Raw genomic sequence first — 10,327 nt, forward strand, 5'->3', positions numbered from 1 at the left:
AGTTTATATATGTATACCCATGGTCAATGGTAGGACAGTTTATATATGTATACCCATGGTCAATGGTAGGTTAGTTTATATATGTATACCCATGGTCAATGGTTGGTTAGTTTATATATGTATACCCATGGGCAATTCCATAAAACCTATTCCAATGATCTATGTCGTCATGACAGTTTGGTGAACTATGTTTAGGATTGCAGGGCGATACTGGACGCTAAAAATAACTTTTATAATAATACCGGTTTTTTCAATATCCGTATTAGGAATACCTTTACTGCAAATACCTTTCATAGAAGAATCTATTTCTTTCGTGTACCGTGATTACGTAGGACGTTCAACACTTATAAACTGCCATGAAGACCATTTGTATGTGAATAAAGATTTTAATTATGTAAATGGGTTGCGATTTCATCAACATGACACATTTTATTTAATTTTTTACCTTTGAGTATGCCAAAACAGGTTTTACTTGAAGATGAAATAATGATTTTGTTTTGTGCTCAAAATATCACCACATCTTAATATATGTCAACAAATATCACGTTTGTCATTTACATGAACATTTGCTCTTTAGAATAAATAAATACTTAAGTAACAGAAACTCCTACAGCGAATATTTAAAGCTAGTACCAAGGTCAAACAAACCGGAACATCAACATGTTCGCCCTTCAAACAAAACCTCGCCAAGTGATATATATTACAAACCTGTTGTACAACAACGGTCATTTTAGGCTAGATGTATTCCTCGGACGCCATTAATTAAACGAATATGTTGATGTAAACTTTTAAAGCTTTAACACTGTTGGGAGTTAGAACTACGCCGAAAAACGAATAATTCATGAAAACAGAGCGTATCCGATGCACGGTACAGTAAACATTATCACCTGTGTAGTATCGAATTGTATTATACATATGCTGTATAAAACAAGCAGGGTTCTTGTGACGTAACGAGTGACATAGCCCTTTTTTCACACGAAACCCTGTCCTCTGATTGCTTGGATAATTATGTGAATGGTGTAACGAATTATTTGCAACATTAGATAAAACAATTAACTTTTTTTACCGTAAAACCTTATGATTCACTGGTAAACATAATACATAAAAATATTCCACAGCCTCATGCTATAGATATATAAATAAATATATATGTGTCCTTATACATTTGCTATTCTTGCTTGAGACGTTTGATCTCTCCCTGGGCAACACTTTGAACTTATCGCAGTCAATATATTTCGTAGGATAATAACGAGGCGTCTTGCAGAGTTTGATGACTGTTGTTGTGCCATTGCCGCAATATTTCCTCTGGACGGTTTGTTTGTTTGTGTGAGTGGTTTCACGCTCGCGTCACAGCCAAGCAGTTTGGATATCCAGCAGACGAAGACATGTTTAGATGATTCTGGATGGTTTCAGGTAATCCGTTTATACACGGGATGACCAACGGACCTATCGGTTTGCTATTCTCCTTGAATGGCCTATTATGTTCTTCCTCATTCTTCCCCACACTATTTTGTACTCGTTTAAGGGCCAGTTCCGGTATCACATTTTCATTGCTCAATCGATGTGATTCTGATCGAACATTTTTGCCTGCTGTCTTGTGACAGTTGTAGCACATTTGTTGAAGTACGCACGACTTCTGGTGTAAAGAACAGTATGACCTAATGTTACGGTAAATGATCCACACATGTTAAACTTTGTAACTACTGTGAAATATATATTTCAGACCTTTTAGGCAGAAATATTCCACAAAAAGCACTAGTTTTTCTGATTTGAAGTACAGATGTAATAAGAAATATAAAAAGAAAGTGTAAGCGTTGAGATCAAGAACTAAACATTGGTACACTTACTCCTAACCTTTGTTGCCATAAAGGAATTTTACAAACATCGGCCAATAAACTTAGTTGCTTCATTTTCTACATAAAAGGAAAAGTACTACATCTGTTTGTGATATGAAGGTTAATATTTTTTATTATGCTACTTAGTGTGCATTGTAGTTTTCTCGAATAAGGACGTAACATTACTTGAACATGACCTAAATTTACATTGCATGTGTCATCGATGAAGCTGAAGACGCTAAACCTTCCTAGACGCCTGGTCTTACTCTTCCTGTACAATTTCAAGTGTCTCTATGTATATTTTTCTTTTGTTCATTTGCTTCCCTAGTTTTATCAAATTTTGTTAAGAAGTATGGTTTAATTGTCATAAAATATATAACAACGTAAATGTAAAGGTGTACAAATAAAGCGTTTGCAGCGGCAAGAGGTAGGTACTGCTACAGCGTCGACAGCTGATCCCTTTAGAAGAGAATGCATCAGGCTAACAGGTTTTCAGGAAACGTGCTGGGTTATTTGGTAATGTGGTGTCAGATGAAGTCACAATTCAAAAATCAAAAAAATATTCTGAGACCCACTATGAAGGTGAGTCGACTAGAGCATATGCCTGTCGACTGGTGATCAAACTTCACGCGGCAATAGAAAGTGGGTATGAAGATGTTGGATCAAAGGACAACATGATCCGATCCAAATTGTGGACATAACTCTCTGAGAGGCTTAAACACAAACTCGTTACAAGTATGAGACCATTAGATCCTTTGATGTGTTGGTACGTGAGGAACGGGCAGTAGAAATGGAACTTTGCAATGCTGATTATGTTAAGGTAAGTAGGGTGCACAGTACCGACCAGTACAGGTGGACAGTAGTGATGAGAAAATGAATAAACCTATTTTCCAGTTCATATATTGAAGAAGGCTTAAATAAGTCTAGCGCATCTAAGTAGTGGAACTACTACAACAGGAGCCCATTCTGTATTGGCCCTGGGGAAAACAGAGTTATACATATACTCTGTGGTGTTCGAGCTTTGTACCCCGCAGAAGTTAACAATATGCCAAAGACTGATTACGGTGAAGAAGAGAACCACTGCTTAGCTTCCAGTTCGTGTCAGCATTATTTCCTTTTACCCTGTTGGATGTCTAGGAATCAAATTTTATTTCTTAATTTTATTCAGATTATTCATTGGCTTTTTTTCCCACGGGGAAGAATATTTAGAAATGTCCTCACAGGTAAGAGTATGACATGAATGAGGATGATCATTTTTTCAATGCATCCCCCTGAGGTCGACCCTGGGATATCTTGTTCACATTCCGCGTCGGTAGGAAGCGGCTAGTATGTTTTAGTCCTTATTTAGTTCAGGGATGACATGTTAGAAAATCGTGCATAAGTGAGTGAATTGAAGATAAAACCAACGTACAGTTGCGGAATAGCGCAGATGGCCGGACATTGTATGTATATTTCATGTTTTTTCCCTAAACTATATCTTTCTGTATTCAAGAGTATATATGTTTCGATATCTTACTGTGGGTAATATGTATCTACACAGCAGCAGGAACGACTTGTGTTTCCTTTATTGTTGTAGACAAGCTTATATCTAACATTTGGCGGGTTTTGTTTTATTCATTTTCTAATTTTTTACATGACATGACACAACACATATGGTACATGATTGGCAAAAGCACCTAAAATTTAAGAGTTGCTGATTTCTTTTTGAAATTCACTATGAATATACAGAGACAAAAAAGAATACACACACACATACGCCAACAGATACACACACACACAAATTAGTATATAAATAAATGATTAATAAATAAATGGTATTCGTGACATTAGGTATACAGACAAAAATCAAATGCATACAAAAGACAAAGCAAGGACAGGGGAAACCTAGGTCAGAAAGATGTTAAATTTAGTATCTTTTTTTTTTTTTAATGTATTTGTGTGTTAATCTGTATTTAATTTTTAATATTACTTTTAGATATTATAACTTTTTGAGCTTTTAATTAGAATTTGATATGCTTTTTTAGACCATTCAGATTGAGTTCTATTTCTAGGCATTTTGATTTATATATGTATTTTTTTATCGTGAGTAATATCAATTTATCCAAGTTGAACTTTGCATATTTATCAATTTGCTTGCCAAAGATAAATTCTTATTTATTAAATCGAAGACCAAGAGTTTTAGCAATAATAGTTATTCTTATATTTTCTATCAAATTAGATACCTTTTCACAATCCCATAATATATGTAATATTGTTTATGGATGAGTTTTTTAAAAAGTGCACATATTATTATCTAATTTACCAATTTGAGATAAAAAAAAATTGTGGTTAGAATTCTATGATTTATTCTGAATTGTAACCATTGTAGTTTGAAACTGGTTCAGGTATTGAAAGGCAATTTGTATATATTTTTCCATGTATCTTCATCAATATTGAAATTTTGATTCCATTTATTTTGGGCTTTTCCTTTTACAATCGAAGCGGCCTATTCGGTGCGCGATGTCAATATAATTGTTTTGGATATTCATCTGTAGTTTTTATACTTTTTCACACGTATTTTCCATTTTTTCGTCCCTATCATCCTCCAGTCCGAATACACGTACGCTGGGTTTTCTGGTGTACTGTTCCAGCTCGTTCACTCCGTACTCGGCATTCTCCGCAGCGTAGCCGACTTCAGCTATAGATACCTCCATTTGGTTGATCTTCTTTTCTTGCGAGACTACTTTCCTTTTCAGATCATCGTTGGTGGTCTCCAAATCAAAACCTCTACTCTCCAGAATGTCAACTTTCTCATTGAGTTTACTCACTATTTACAAAGTAGCGTTATCTAGATGCAACTTCGTAGCCATTTTGCTAAACTTCTCGTTTAAACTTTCAACGGTCACCATCTCAGATAGCTTCTGATCAACACAACAAACTTTAGATTCGAGACTGGCTATTGCTTTTATTATTTCTTCACCAAATTTCTTTAGTTGTATATTGTCCATTTTGAATGCTGTGAGAGTAAAGTGACTTGTACTTTCCTACCACTTTTCGTAGGGGCATCAATGTCTTGGAAACTAATATCCGAACTTGACGTAGATATGTTTTTTGTCTTTAATCGGCCATGTTGAGATCGTAATGTAACGCTGTATTGTATCACTCAAAAGTTCAGGTGTTTATACAGGTGAGCGATCCCAGTACGTATACATGCAGGTTATACATAGGCACAGTGAGTACTGTTCCGTTACGGAAAGTAATGTCACAAAAAAGTCTATTTTACTCACATACAGGTGGGTCTCGGTTACTCACATACAGGTGGGTCTCGGTTACTCACATACAGGTGGGTCTCGGTTACTCACATACAGGTGGGTCTCGGTTACTCACATACAGGTGGGTCTCGGTTACTCACATACAGGTGGGTCTCGGTTACTCACATACAGGTGGGTCTCGGTTACTCACATACAGGTGGGTCTCGGTTACTCACATACAGGTGGGTCTCGGTTACTCACATACAGGTGGGTCTCGGTTACTCACATACAGGTGGGTCTCGGTTCCTTGTTTCTTTACATATGGATCCACATCACTATGTTGATGAAGTGTGACAATTCTGTAGTTCAAAATTCCACACGAATATTAAGAAAATGGAACATATTTGACGAGCGATACAGACTACGTCCACCTCTCCGACTGACCACGTGACCTAAAGACAAGCTTATTTATAATATTCTTATTCGACTCCTCTTGTGGATGATTTAGTCCCCAAGGTTTGCCATAACCATACCGTATGGTGTTTAACGTCCCCTTCTGATAAAAAGTAGTTTGGATCAATTTTGATGTCCAACGTTTCGGCCCCTAGCATCACCGACAAGTCCTAGAAGGACGAAACTATTGTAGGATGCATTGCAATTCATTTTTGACATATTGTATCTGTTACCAATTTTAAAGACGCAATTATCTGTGTGGTTTCCGTTCTGTTCATCCTAATACATGGTACTGTAGAACTGGGAAGGAAACAGTGTAGTTAAAATAAGCTTTTAAATTACGCCCGAAAATCAGGATGATGTTGACCAGACTTGTTGTTATTGTCGAACATCCACTATATTTTTTTGTTTGACAGACATTTAACATAACTCACAGGAACTGTAAAACAAATTGTATGTATATAACAAATATACCACAAATAAGGACAAAATTCATAACGTCATGCAATCCCAGTTGGGTCATACAATGGTTGGCATAATACTTGAAAAGTAATATATGTTTTCCCCCTCTGATGATATAACAAAAGAGATATTTATCAGCATTACAATGGAATAGTTTTGTTTTCTGCGACATTGTAAATGAACATGATGACTTAAAATAAACATGTCAGAAAACCAGAAAATACGACGTATGTCGACGATAATCATAGGCAGGATTAAATGTTGATTTCTGATCCTTGTAATATGATATTATAAAGTGTTATATGTCAATAATTTAATCTTACTTGTAACAAGCATTTTCATTGGCTTAAGAATTAATGTAATCAGCCCATAACGAAACAAAAATTACGTTTATAACGTCGCTTTTGATTGGCTGATACAGAAGCGTAATGATTTCTGGGGAAAAAAGAGTCCATCAATAAAAGTGGATTTCCACAGGGATTGTGTATAGTAGATTAAATTATAAGGATTGACTTGAACATATCTTTATATTATGGAGCTATAACACCAAAAAAACGGAATGTACTCTCATCCTATTTCCATTCTTACTCAAGTTGGACTCAATGCAACTACCAATATAAAACCTGTTTCATTTGCCGATGAATTTGACCAGATCAACATTGCCTGTGCGTATGATTTTGCGAAGGGAGATAACTATTGACATGTTTAAACAAAGAAGATACCACTTGAGATTTTACATTTTTATTGAAGCTACACAAGAAATTGCTCAAACAACCAAAAACGATCAATCAGCAAAATGTTATCAGCTCTCGGTTGCTAGCGGTAGTGACAAGTCATGTGCTGCCCTAGAAATTCTCCCTCCAGCTACCAATTCTGCCTTTGGCGTCAGTATCAACCCCGGTAGTAAGGTACAAGTCGGAAACAACGTAGATCCATTTGGTCCCGTCTTTTATGAAATGAAGTCGAACAGCTAAATGCCCTATCAAATTGTTTCGTTCTTTCAAGCCACGTCTGGTTTCCTGTCTAATTTATCATTCAATTATGGCAGCTTCACATTCCAGAAGATGTAGAACCTCGAAATTTAGCGGCTCTCCACTTCGAGGTAGTAAAAAAAGATGGCCGCCGTAGACTCGCAGCTGAGCCTGCTCACGGCGTCTAGACATAATCTTCCGCGATGACGCGTCAGAAAATTTAATATCTTATTGGTTAATCAACAAAAATTAAATATGACACTTAAAATATGGTGTTGTGTTTAGTTTCTACATAATTTGGCTGTATTGAACTATCAACTTACCCAATCATGTTGTATGATGGTCTTTCTATGACGGACTATTTTTTTTACATTGCGTCAATACCTAGTCTTGCATAGGTTCCAGAACCTGGGGCAAACCATCAGAATTCGACTTCACAAGTTCTAATTATTGAAAAACGCGCGCTGATTGAAATATAAGGTTTGAATCTTGCTCTGGTCGATTCCATGGGGTGATGAATTGAGTTGGTCTTGAAACAAATTTAATGAACTGTGAAATAGAGCACACTCCGTTTTTTGGTGTTATATCTCCATAACATGAAAAATATATTCAAGTTAATCCTTAATTGTAGTGCAGTATGGTCTTTTTAAAAGCAATATATTTGTTACAATCTGCACATCAACCGGAAGAAATATGGTGTACCAATTCGGGTTCTAATCATGGCTTAAAAACGGATGAAATCTCACTCCGAGTTAAGCGTTCTATTTCAAAAACAAATAACTTAGAATCAAACCCTTTGCTGACAATGAACCACCCAGGGTATGGGTAGTTTTTGTCGAGAATCAAGAAAGATTCCAGTTAACGAATCTGTATTTCTAAATATTACTGAAAAAACCGTCAACTCTGAACTTATTATGGTACCATGACCATGGAACATTTACAGATAGAACTTTACATTACATCAACTTAATGTGCAAACTTCCCATGTTTCGTAAGCGAAGGATAAGTGATCATTTAAAGCGTGTTTAATGATATATAGCTAAGGAGTTACAAACCTAGAGGTGTATTCGCCGTTCTCAGACCGTTCTCAGACGATCCAAAACTGTCCCGTGGTTGGAAGTGGACGATGCTATTAGAGCCCAAGGCTTAATCGTTTTCAGTGGTACAGGTTCCTTTACATCGTAGTTACGTTTCACATATGTGTACTTATAAATATATGTAGACAACCTAGATTTGCAGCAGGTGAGGGTTTCAGTTCATCGCATAACAGTTGGCATTCACGTCTTTATTTCAGCGAGTGTTGGTACATTTACGGAATACAAGCTGTTATTGCCAAAGAAACAATATGCATGATTTAATACTGACGGTGTGCAGCCCACTCGGCCAGAGGGTAACGCACTAACTGTTCTACGTTACTGCATTCTTCTAATTTCACTTACATAGTACAGTTTCCCTACTGGCAGGTATTGTAGAGTTCAATGTCCATAGCATGTCGTTTATTTAACGTCATTGGCTATACTTATTTGGTTTAAATCCTTTAGTTAGGAAATTATACACCAATTCCTTGTGAGCAGGATCCAGACCTAAAACACGTTTCTTTAATCCAGGAGTGGTTACTACCTTGTTTTGAAAACAATAAACAAATCAGTAAATGAAAAAATGTTGATACAAAGCTAGCCAAAGGCCATTTAACACACAGATGTCAATCTTCCAGGTGTCGCCAGCACTGCTCTACAGGCAATACCAGTAAGTCTCACAAACCGGGGATTCCACAAGGCCACCTCTTGTTTCCAATTTGATTTATATTCTATCCAACACAACATAATATTCTCATGTAGACAGCTCGTCGAGTCTTAACATTTGACACACGTCTTTTCACCTCTCATACCATGCGTGACGTATGAATTTAAAAAGTGAAATCGTCCCGCTTCGTTAAGTTTTATTTTCAGTCTCTGTATATCTGTTGCTTCCTGTTTATCATCCAGTTTCGTGTCAACGGGACTCTGATCAGTTTCAGTCGTCTGCTGAAAGTGGTCGTTTGCTCTTGTTGTCTCTAGCTCTATCTATGTGTGCCCGTCGTATCAAATGTTTTAAACTTTCTGAGCGACTTTTAATCTTGAAACAATTATCATACATCTGACAGGAACGCATTGTCAGCCATTCAAATGTGGATGTGTGATGGCGAAAACATGAATACACACTAACCAAGTACGAATCCAATCGGGGTTTGATTTCATCAGGATGAAATTATCTTCAAACTTCATAAATTGTTTTGTGTTATGTAGGAAAAGAAGGCTATATAAATCCCTTTAGTTTATTTCTATACCAAGCTAACAAAACAGGACGTTTGATTTTTGTATAAATACGGGTATTTATGATTCTAGACAAGATACTGTTTACGACAACCTGTATCTGGTGATGCTCCCTAATATATAATTTTAAATCAATTGAACCCGTGGCTTCGTAAATCACAGAAGAGGCCGTAGAAGGGGTTGAAAGCCTGTGACATATTAAAATAAATTAATACAAATCCATGTTTTGTTAGATTCTCCCTTTGTGAACCCTCACGGTTTGTCAATGTAATCCACAACAATCTATGACGCCGCCATCCCTACTACGGGACATGCAATGATGGGCGTAATGTGTTGATACGGGGAGGTAGTCATGTGTGACGACGAATATATCATTATAATACACCTAAATATAGAATCTCTCATAGGAGGTTTCTACATTACACTTCTATATGAAAAGTTTTGCCATGCTGGTGAAGTCACTTTGAAATAAACATCAAGATATCAAATTACCTAATCTAGACACGAATACATTTCTATCATTATGCACGATTTTCACTTTTTTATTTTGTGTTTAAAATAGCTTACCTTCATGTTTAGTTTTCGCCTCAGGTACAAGACCTTCTTGATTCTATGTCATATTATTTTTGCCTTTCTCTTTCAAGAGATACTCCGGGTGTTTTTGAGTCTTGAATCTGAGTTTTTCCCTACAATTATTATACTTTTCCTACCCATCCTGGTGTTCGTTAACCATGTAATTAAATTGAAGGTTTCATTGTGTTTTCATTAAACCATTTAGTTTTCGTATATTTCACTTGTACCATTTATTTCTCTATTTATTTTCAATAAAAATCCTAAATATTTTCTATCAATCCTCATGAACTTGAACGAACAATGCGAGTTTTCAGAAATGTGTTCCATTGAAGGAGATATCTATAAATTCCTTAAAAAAGGACACAAATTAAGATTATGTAATAAGATAATTTTCGACTAGACAACAAAATGTTTATGAGTTTTAGTAAACTTTTTAAGATCGACTTAAAAATAAGGTTATGTTACACGTTATTACACGTAAATTAATAAGT

General features: G+C 36.0%; 1 protein-coding gene across 2 annotated transcripts in view; it reads right to left on the minus strand.

Annotated features, from left to right (window-relative positions):
• The window catches only part of LOC110466291, a 69,173-nt gene extending 60,193 nt beyond the window's left edge, over window positions 1-8,980 (minus strand). For both annotated transcript variants that reach the window (XM_021522708.1, XM_021522701.1), the window contains exon 1: window positions 8,007-8,980. The gene's annotated coding sequence lies outside the window, so the exon portion shown is untranslated. The remainder of the gene's footprint in view (window positions 1-8,006) is intronic.
• Between the last annotated feature and the right edge of the window lie 1,347 nt (window positions 8,981-10,327).

This window comes from Mizuhopecten yessoensis, unplaced genomic scaffold, assembly GCF_002113885.1.
Source record: "Mizuhopecten yessoensis strain PY_sf001 unplaced genomic scaffold, ASM211388v2 scaffold1633, whole genome shotgun sequence".
Lineage (NCBI taxonomy): Eukaryota > Metazoa > Mollusca > Bivalvia > Pectinida > Pectinidae > Mizuhopecten > Mizuhopecten yessoensis.